General features: G+C 39.8%; 1 pseudogene; it reads right to left on the bottom strand.

Annotated features, from left to right (window-relative positions):
* Positions 1–8,167: 8,167 nt before the first annotated feature.
* On the bottom strand, positions 8,168–8,680 carry LOC105756510 (DAZ-associated protein 2-like; annotated as a pseudogene).
* Between the last annotated feature and the right edge of the window lie 1,296 nt (positions 8,681–9,976).

Raw genomic sequence — 9,976 nt, 5'->3', positions numbered from 1 at the left:
ACATTAATGATATAAACCTTGCCATCCTGCTTACTCACAGTGATTTCCTGGCTCTGATGCTTTCTAACTAAGCTATATGTAAACATAATAAGCACTCACACAAAACATCTGTCTCAAGATTGGTTCATCTTTTAAAGAAGCCAGGAATTCTGATATGATCACAGTAAAAAAGATCATACTGTTTGTTATATGAAGGGCTTTTCATTACCTTATCATAGTGTTTTAAATGAATAACAAGATTAAAATTCAAATAGAATATAATAAGGTTGTAATATCTCAAAACATATTTCAGATTTATTTGTTCTTTGCTCAGACACTATAGCTTCTAAATACAGCAATATCTAATAGGTCTTACTTGGTGTAATCATAAATTTCTATAATATCTACCCACTCATCAAATTTTATATAAGCCAGATAAAATTTCCTGAAGACCATTAAAAAAATAGTGTTGTCTCCTAGGCACTATGTTCAGGGTCATGCAATACATTACCTCATTTAATAATTCTACGAAGAAGTAAGTATTATTATTATCACCCTTTTCGACAGGAAACTCCAGTTTACAGTTTCAGTATCTTGTACAAAGTTGCGGTTACCAAGATCAAACTCAGATCTGTTTGACTTCAAAGCCCATGTTCTTAATAATTGTTCTACTCTTTCTCTCACTTGCTCTCTCTGCTCTCTGTCTCTGCTTTGTAGAGAACTGAACTACCAAGTGCAACAGGCTTCACAGTGTTCCACCTTGCCGTTATTTTACTTAGTCACAAGACTATTCTAGAACCTGTTCTTGGGATTCATCAAAAGTCCTTTCCTCTTTGCATTTAAAGAGTTTGGATGAACTAGGATTCTCTTGACCACATCCTGTTACTACGTGGAGAAAAACATACTGGAGAATAATATGGCACAGAAAACTAAAAAAAAAAAAAAACCCATTGCGGTTGAGTTGATTCTGACTCTGGCGAACCTATGTGGCACAAGTGACTCATCAAAAAGATCATAAAAGACAATTTAAAAAAAAAAAACAAACAAACATTGCCGTCAAGTAGATTCCAACCCGTAGCGACCCTATAGGACAGAGTAGAACTGCCCCATTGGGTTTCCAAGAAGCAGCTGGTGAATTTGAACTGCCAAATTTTTGGTTAGCAGCCGAGCTCTTAACCACTGTGCCAGCAGGGCAACAGGTTCTCTTTATTCTGCTACTGTAAAGTTCTGATTAATTTTCTTTTTACTAGAACCCAATGGGTGAAATTCTATCAGATGTTCATGGATTATTGGGAGGGAGAGAACTTCCTCCTGAGGCTGTGGGCATTGCCTCACAAAGACTGATGGGAGCAGCAGAGGGCTTTCTAAGTGAGCACTGTGAGGCTAGGAACAGGAGATCTTCTGGGCGAGTAGTGGGAGATGGGAGAAGGGTGAGTAATGGTGGGAGAGGCTATCAGGAATCATGGTAGGCAGAGAAAGAGGAATCAAGCCATGGATGTAGTTAAGCCAGGTATGAGAAAGTCACAGAAATTGCCAAGATGGGAGTTGCGGATAACACTGCAGTTGGCTAGATGGAGCTCCATCTGTAGAGGCAGGCTCTCTTTCTAGCTCTATTTAGCTATCAAGAACTGCTATAATTATGGCTTTTTTAAACTGTGGTGCCAGTCATAAACAATACTTACTTGCTATCTAATTCTCATAAAAATCCTATGGTGGGTATTATCCAAATGTTACAGATAAAGAGACTGAGCAAGTTCATAATGTTTGTGGTTAGATCTCAGGTACAATCTAATCTCAAATTCGAGGGTCTCTCCCTTCAATTTTCAACACCACACCAGATTTCCTCTAGAGAGAGTTTATTTTTGTAAAAAGGAAATGTGAAGAAAATCAATGCAGTGATATTTTTAAAAGCCTAAATTCCCTTTCTAAATCTGTTTTGTCTAAACAATATTCTTTAGAATGAATTTTTTTTTAAGAATGAAAATCATTGCCTTGAAGATTTGACATTCTTTGACGTACCATTCAAATAATTAAATTATTGAATGACCTGAGGGTAATAAGAAAAGAGTCAATATTACAGTAGATATTCCTAAGTAGATATCTTATGGAGTTTCTGAGCTTCTCAGCTGCACAGATATATAAGACCTTGAGGGCTTCAGTTACTCACAGAATTGTCACCTCTTCTCAGAAGCTGTAACATGCTACCATATAAACTTGATTTATACTAAGCTGAAGGTAAAAAATTGAAACAACTTTTACATATGCTCAGATTGTTTATGAAGTTGCAACACTCTAGATACATTGGTGTAAAATTCTAAGGTAATTTAGAAATTTAAATCTAGTTTAATTTAAAATTTAATTCTAGATTATCCTGGGAAACAAACTTCAGATTTAAATTTCTAAATTATCTTAGAATTTTAAATCTGAATTACCCTGGAAAACAAACTTCAGATTTAAATTTCTAAATTATCTTGGAATTTTACACCAATGTATTTAGGATGTTGCAACTTCATAAACAATATGAGTATATGTAAATGGCTGTTTCAATTTTTTACCTGCAACTTAGTATAAATCAAGTTTATGTAGTAACATTTTACAGCTTCTGAGAAGAGGTGACAGTTCCGGGAGAGCCAGCATTTGTAGAAACTCTGTTATCTCAAGGTTTGATTCCAATGGTGAAATCAGCAAAACTCGAGAAGAACAAAAGGTGAAAGTTAATCCTAGTGATGGTGCAACCACAGAACACACTTCACTATTTTCTGCCTAATCTCAACACTGCCTGGAAGAAAATGACAAATACATAAATAAAATGAATGAGTCAAACAATTATCTTTTTTATGATTTGGCCGTGTACGGGCCAACCAACAACAGAAATTTTTTTTCTCTTAAGGTGCTTAATGTGTCAGTTTTATGCATATCTGTGGACTCTGCTTAGGGTAAAACATTTTGCTTAGATTAAGACTATGCTAAACTATTAGACTGAATTTTGAAACTAAATCTTTGGGTCAATTCTGTCAATTTTATAAGATCAAGTTAGGTAAATGATTTGTGTGTGTGTTTGTGTGTCTGTACATGTGTGTGTGTGTTATGTGTTTGCATAAACATGTGAGTATACTGTGTCATGTGCATCTTTGTATCCTTTTTGCCCAGCAAAGCTCTTGGCTAGTAGGTGTCTTTCATCAACTTTTCTGAACAAAACTACTGTTTCCACAGGGAAATTAGACAGACGTCTGCTTTTTAACAATGACTATGCCAGCTGATAAAGTTGAAGGAGAGTCATGTTGAGGAGTCAGCACAACCAAATTCTAATGCAGCATTTATGACCTATGTTACTTTGGGAAAGCCATGTAACTTCTGCTTGTTCATCTGTAAATGGGGATAATCATATTACCTTTCTCAAAGATTGTTAAGTGTTAAATAAATTAATATATATAAAAGTTCTACAAAAACAAAAAACCTGTTGCTGCCAAGTCGATTTTAACTCATGTTGACTCCATGTGTTACAGAGTAGAACTGCTTCATAGGGGCTTGTTTGCTGTAATCTTTATGGAAGCAGATTGCCAAGATTTTCTTCCGTGGTGCCACTGGGAGGGTTTGAACTGCCAACCTTTCTATCTGTAGATGAGTGCAAATGGTTTGTGCAACCCAGGGACCTTTTAAACATGCTATATAAGCTGTGAATATTATATAAATACAAGTGTCTCTTTTATTTTAGGGATCAGGTTTTCATTTCCAAACTTCACCATTCACAGTGGACTCGAGTCCACATTTCATGTGAGCTTGTTACCCACACACCCACACTCTGGGGAGATGGATATCCTGCAGTTTAGGCTGAATGTGGACACTTTCTCCTCTTGTCAATGACTAACAAACAGACTTAATACTCCTCTGTCTTTCATGGGAAGCAGACTCAAAGTATGACTAGCAAAAGTACTAGTGAAGTTCTTCTTTATGTCAATGCTGTAGCAAAATGCTGAAGAGCTTTAAACCTGAATAATAAACAAAAGGCATTGCTGGGATTTTCATACTGCAGCCCATTCAGAGCATCCTGTATATGCATCGGGTGGCAAATTGAGGGACAGTTCCAAGACGAGTGAGAAAAAGATGTTGGGGAAGATTCTTGTTCCTGTTCTTTCTCAGAATACTGAAGTCATTTGAAACGCTGTTAAACAAGTTAAAAAAAAAAAAAAAGCCCCACACATTTACTGAGCATTTAGCCAAGTAGTGTTGAGTTGTGCTGTATTCATTTTCACTGGGTTTCATTTGGATGTAGCTTATAGCCCTCTGGGTTTTACAATTGTAGATTTGGACACGTCCATCCCGCCTAGGCCCTGGGGTAAACACAGAAATGGCAAAAGTTGTTTTATTTAAATTTATTTCAATAGCGCTCATGGCCATAAACTCACTCAGCACCAAACATAGTGCCTTGGCCATAGTGGACAACGGTAGTACATGCTGACTGAATGAAAGAATAAAAATAAACCTAGAATAAAACCTCAATTTCTTATTAAGACTTTGTGGCACTTATGTAGCAACCCACGTGAATGATCTGTTTCTGCTTCATTCTCTAATTTCACCTTGCTCGCCTTATACCCTTTCCTACCTGCTCTCCTACACACCAGCCCTACAGGACTCCCTTATATTGGTCCATATGACCAAGGTGTTTCCTGCCTCAGGTTCTTTGTATGTGCAGTTTCCTCCATCTGTAATGCCCTTCCTAAGATCCAGGATGTCCCAATGTCTGGTTCCTCCAAGTCACCCAGACCTCACCTCTTCCATAGAGCCCTCCTTACAACTTGTGGTAGATGGACTCTGAGGTGGCCTGTCTGACCCTTGCCTACTGTGTTCATACCTTTGTGTCATCCCCTCCTGAGTGTGGGCAGACCTGTGACTTGCTTCTAACCAACAGAATATGGCAAAGGGATGTGACTCCCCTGATTATGTCACATTATATAAGACTCTTATTTTGTTAGAGACTCTCTCTGCTGACATGATGCAATCAGCAGCCATATTGGGAAAGCTCACATGTCAAGGAATTGGAAGCAGTTCCTTGGAGCTGAGGGCTGCCTCCCATCAACAGCCAGTAAGAAGCCTGGGCCCTCAGTCCTACAGCTGTAAGGCTATGAATTCTGCCTAAAAACCTAAGTGAGCTTGGAAGTGGATGCTTCCCCAGTCAAGCCTACAGTTGAGAATGTAGCCCAGTTGACACCTTGACAGTTTCTACACTAGACCCTAAGCAGAGGACCCTAATAAGCCACACTAGACTTCTGACTAAAAGAAACTGTACTATAGTAAATGTGTGTTCTTTTAAGCTGCTAAGTTAAATCAAACCAAACACGTTGCCTTTGAGTCAATTCTGACTCATAGCGACCCTATACGACAGAATAGTACCACCCCACAGGGTTTCCAAGGAAGCTGCTAAGTTAGTGGTAACTAATATACACCCTATCTAGCTAAAGTCACCCTCACCCGAATTACTCCCTCATACCACTTTGTTTAAATCCTTCTTAAAATATAACATGGTATTTGTCTTCTTTTAATTATCTGTCTCCCTTCCCCTGAGTCTCTTACTAATTTTGTAATCTCTGACAAGTAACTTGAATTCTCTAAAGCTCATTTTCTTCACCTGTAAACTGGGTTAACCATACCTATCCTCCCAAAGTTGCAAGAATTAACTAGGCTTATGCTTAGAAGTAGACTTGCACGATATTTTCACTCCTGTCTTTTCTGACTCATCTGGATGTCCCAGATTTTAATGCTTGTTGTTGTTGGTAGGTGCTGTCCAGTCAGTTCTGACTCACAGCGACCTTATGTACAACAGAACGAAACACTGCCAGGTCCTGTGCCATCCTCACAATCATTGTTGTGCTTCAGCCTTTGTTGCAGGCACTGTGTCAATCCATCTCATTGAGGGTCTTCCTCTTTTTAGCTGACCCTCTACTTTACCAAGCATGATGTCCTTCTCCAGGGACTGGTCTCTCCTGATAACATGTCTGTCTTAGTCATCTAGTGCTGCTATAACAGAAATACCACAAGTGGATGACTTCAACAAAGAGAAGTTTATTCTCTCACAGTCCAGTAGGCTAGAAGTCCAAATTCAGGGCGCCGGCTTCAGGGGAAGGCTTTCTCTCTCTGTCGGTTCTGGAGGAAGGTCCTTGTCATAAGTCTTCCTTTGGTCTGGGAGCATCTCAGTGCAGGAACCTCAGATCCACAGGACATGCTCTGCTCCCGGTGCTGCTTTCTTGGTGGTACACAGTCCCCATGTCTCTCTGCTCACTTCTCTCTTTTATATCTCAAAAGAGTTTGGCTTAAACACTATCTAATCTTGTAGATCTCATCAATATAACTGCCACTAATCCATCTCGTTACATCATAGTGATAGGATTTACAACACATAGAGAAATCACATCAGATGACAAAATGGTAGACAATCATAAAATACTGGGAATCATGACGAACTCAAGTTGACAGATATTTTGGGGGGACACAATTCAATCCATGACAATGTCCAAGGTATGTAAGACGTAGTTTTGCTATACTTGCTTCTAAGGAGCATTCTGGCTGTATTTCTTCCAAGACAGATTTGTTCATTCTTTTGGCAATCCACGGCATATTCAATATTCTTTTCCAACACCATAATTCAAAGGCATCAATTCTTCTTCTGTCTTCTTTATTCATTGTCTAGCTTTCACATGCATATGACGCAGTTGAAAACACCATGGCTTGGGTCAGGTGCACCTTAGTCTCCAAGGTGATATCTTTGCTTTTTAACACTTTAAAGAGGCCTTTTGCAGCAGACTTGCCCAATGCAATGCATCCTTTTCTTTTTTTTTTTTAATGCAACTTCATCATTTTATTCAAATCTTCAAAATAGTCTTTATTCTACATTTTTAGTACAAAAAAATCCACAAGTTAAGTGCACCGCAGTGTAGAGAAAGACATACAATGCTGAACTTCCATAACAGTCAGTGGTACAGTCAAACATCACATGTACAGAACACAAATTTAGATGAACTGAAATTATAAGATAAAATAAAATCTAATTTCAGAAAACAAAAATCAAAATATTAAGGATCCCTGAAATATTCTTCACCCTAATGAGACTTCACTGGACTCAAGTTGTTTTGTAGCGAGACATTCACAATGTGACCCCATTAACCCAGCTAAGGAATTCTTGGGAGCCATGAGTGGCTGCATCAGACACTCTGACGATAAATTGTAATCTATTTTTTTTAATCTGAAAACTCCCCTTAATTTGGCTCTAAAGTCACCAGGCTTTTGAAATGCATCCTTCTTCTCACCCCTCATATTTTAAACAAACTTGTTTACAGTACAGTTTGCATTAATATCCTTTGTTCAAACATGAGCTCACTGTTTTTCTGGCAGCAAAGCAAATTCGGGTTAGGTTCTTCTATGCAGAGGCAACCTATGAGAAGGGTCTCCCCCTGCCCCCCCCCCCACCGCCAAAAAAATTATCTACATGGCACCCTCCATTTTTGTCTGAGGAGATGCAAAAGCAGAAGTAATGGGGTCTGTGCTTGGAGCACAGAGGGGGTTTCAGAGGATCCTTGTGAACGACTATTTAAAAGATGACAAATGGGGAGAAGTGCAAGGAGACAAGAAAGTTAGTCTGACTGGCTTTCTGTCCTGCACCATAGATTCAACGGAGATTGGTGGGAAGGAATGGAAGACTAGGGCTGGGTGTGGGACGTGGGGCAGAGGATGGAAAGAAAAGGCAGACAACTAATGCGTTTCATTTATAACAAGTAATATAAATCAAAGATTTAAAGGAGATTAAAGACCAATCAGAATAATTTGGCAACTTTAATTCTTAAGAAAATCAAAGTTCCCTCCAAACCTAATTTGATATTTTATTACTAACAGCAAAGACCAGTATGGTACAGCATTACTCCGGCGGAATTAAAGGAAGATCCTTAGGGCTGCTTCACCCACATTCATTTTATGAATGGCTACCTCCCCTACCTCAAAATGCTTTAGGGAGGTACTGCTACCATTACATGGTTCCTTATTAAGTTTGAAAAGTGCCTGAAAGTTGGGGCACCGGAAAGACACCCCAACAACGTGTGAGTAAACTGCAACTTCAGGTTAATATGACTAAAGCAGTTACCTTGTGAGAAGTGCTGAAGGTATGTGATGTCTTTCCCGGCACAGAGGTGGCCTTGGCTCCTCACCAGATGGTATAGCCACCATCTGAGCCACCCATGAATAAGTTTCCCTTCCGCTGAGTTACGAGGACGTTGGCTCCCTGCATGACTGTGAGCTGAGCAGCATTGGGAGGACAAACGGGGTGGAGGAGGGATGTTGCCAGCAGTGGCCCCAGCTCCAAATCTGGCACCTGCATCATATCCTCCTTCCACCAGCACTGTAGAACCAGGTGGATAGATGGGACCAACTGGATAATAAGCCATGGGGATTGTGGAACCTAAAGGCCCAGCAGCTACAGACTGTGCCATGGAAAGATACAGTGAGGCGCCAGGAAATGCAGCTGACATGGTGGGGACTGTGCAGCCCCTGGGTACACAAAGCTCGGACGATAGAGCTCAGAGTAGGCGGGTGGAGCATCAGTATAGGGTGGAGCCTGAGGAAGATGCAAGGTCTGAGGGTACACTGGATTCCCAGGAGGCTGCACTGGGTAGGTTGGCTGCGTTGGATATTGACCTTTGCTGTTCATGGTGGCTGCGGCTCCGGTTTGGCTCAGCGTCGCGGACAGTTATGTTTTCATCCTCTTCCTGTTCGGAGTCACTTCCGTGTTCCTTTTATTTCTTGACTGATGCTTCCATGGATGTTGATCGTGAATCAAAGTGAAATGAAATCCTTGACAGCTTCAATATTTTCTCCATTTGTCATGATGTTGCTTATTGATCCGGTTGTAAGGATTTTTGTTTTCTTTATGTTGAGGTACAATCCATACTGAAGGCTGTGGTCTTTGATCTTCATCAGTAAGTGCTTCAAGTCCTCTTCAATTTCAGCAAGCAAGGTTGTGTCTTCTTGCATAATACAGGTTGTTAATGAGTCTTCCTCTAATCCTGATGCTGCATTCTTCTTCATATACTCCAGCATCTCAGATTATTTGCTCAGTATACAGATTAAATAAGTATGGTGAAAGCATACAGCCCTGACGCACACCTTTCCTGACTTTAAACCATGCAGTATTCCCTTGTTCTGTTTGAAAGAGAACTGCCTCTTGGTCTACGTACACGTTCCTCATGAGCACAATTAAGTGTTCTGGAACTCCCATTCTTCACAATGTTATCCATAATTTGTTATGATCCATGCAGTCGAATGCCTTTGAATAGTCAATAAAATACAGATAAACATCTTTCTGGTATTCTCTGCTTTTAGCCAGGATCCATTTACTGTCAGCAGTGATATCTCTCATTCCATGTCCTTGTCTGAATTTCTGGTGGTCTCGTCTATGTGCTGCTGCAGCCGCTTTTGAATGATCTTCAGTAAAATTTGATTGTGTGTGATATTATTGATACTGTTCAATAATTTCTGCATTCAGTTGGATGTTTCTTTGGGATAAGCATAAATATGCATCTCTTCCAGTTGATTGGCCAGGTAGCTGTCTTCCAAATTTCTTGGCCTAGATGAATGAGTACTTCCAGCGCTGCATCCATTTGTTGAAACATCTCAATTGGTCTTGTTTTTCACCAATGCCTTCAGTGCAACTTGAACCTCTTCCTTCAGTACCATCGGTTCCTGATCATACCCTCTCTCCTGAAATGGTTGAACGCTAACCAGTTCTTTTTGGTACAGTGGCTGTGTATTCCTTCCATCTGCTTTTGATGCTTCCTGTGTTTTAAACACTTTCTTGTAGAATCCTTCAATATTTCAACTGAGGCTTGAATTTTTTCTTCACTTTTTCAGCTTCAGAAATGCTGAGCATGTTCTTCCCTTTTGGTTTTAAACTCCAGTTTTGCACATGTCATTATAATACTTTATTTTGTCTTCTTGAGCTGCCCTTTGAAATCTG

Source organism: Trichechus manatus, unplaced genomic scaffold (genome assembly GCF_000243295.1).
Source record: "Trichechus manatus latirostris isolate Lorelei unplaced genomic scaffold, TriManLat1.0 scaffold00005, whole genome shotgun sequence".
NCBI classification, from domain to species: Eukaryota; Metazoa; Chordata; class Mammalia; order Sirenia; family Trichechidae; genus Trichechus; species Trichechus manatus.
Note: the sequence above shows the minus strand (reverse complement) of the source record. Positions and strands in the feature narration are given on the sequence as shown.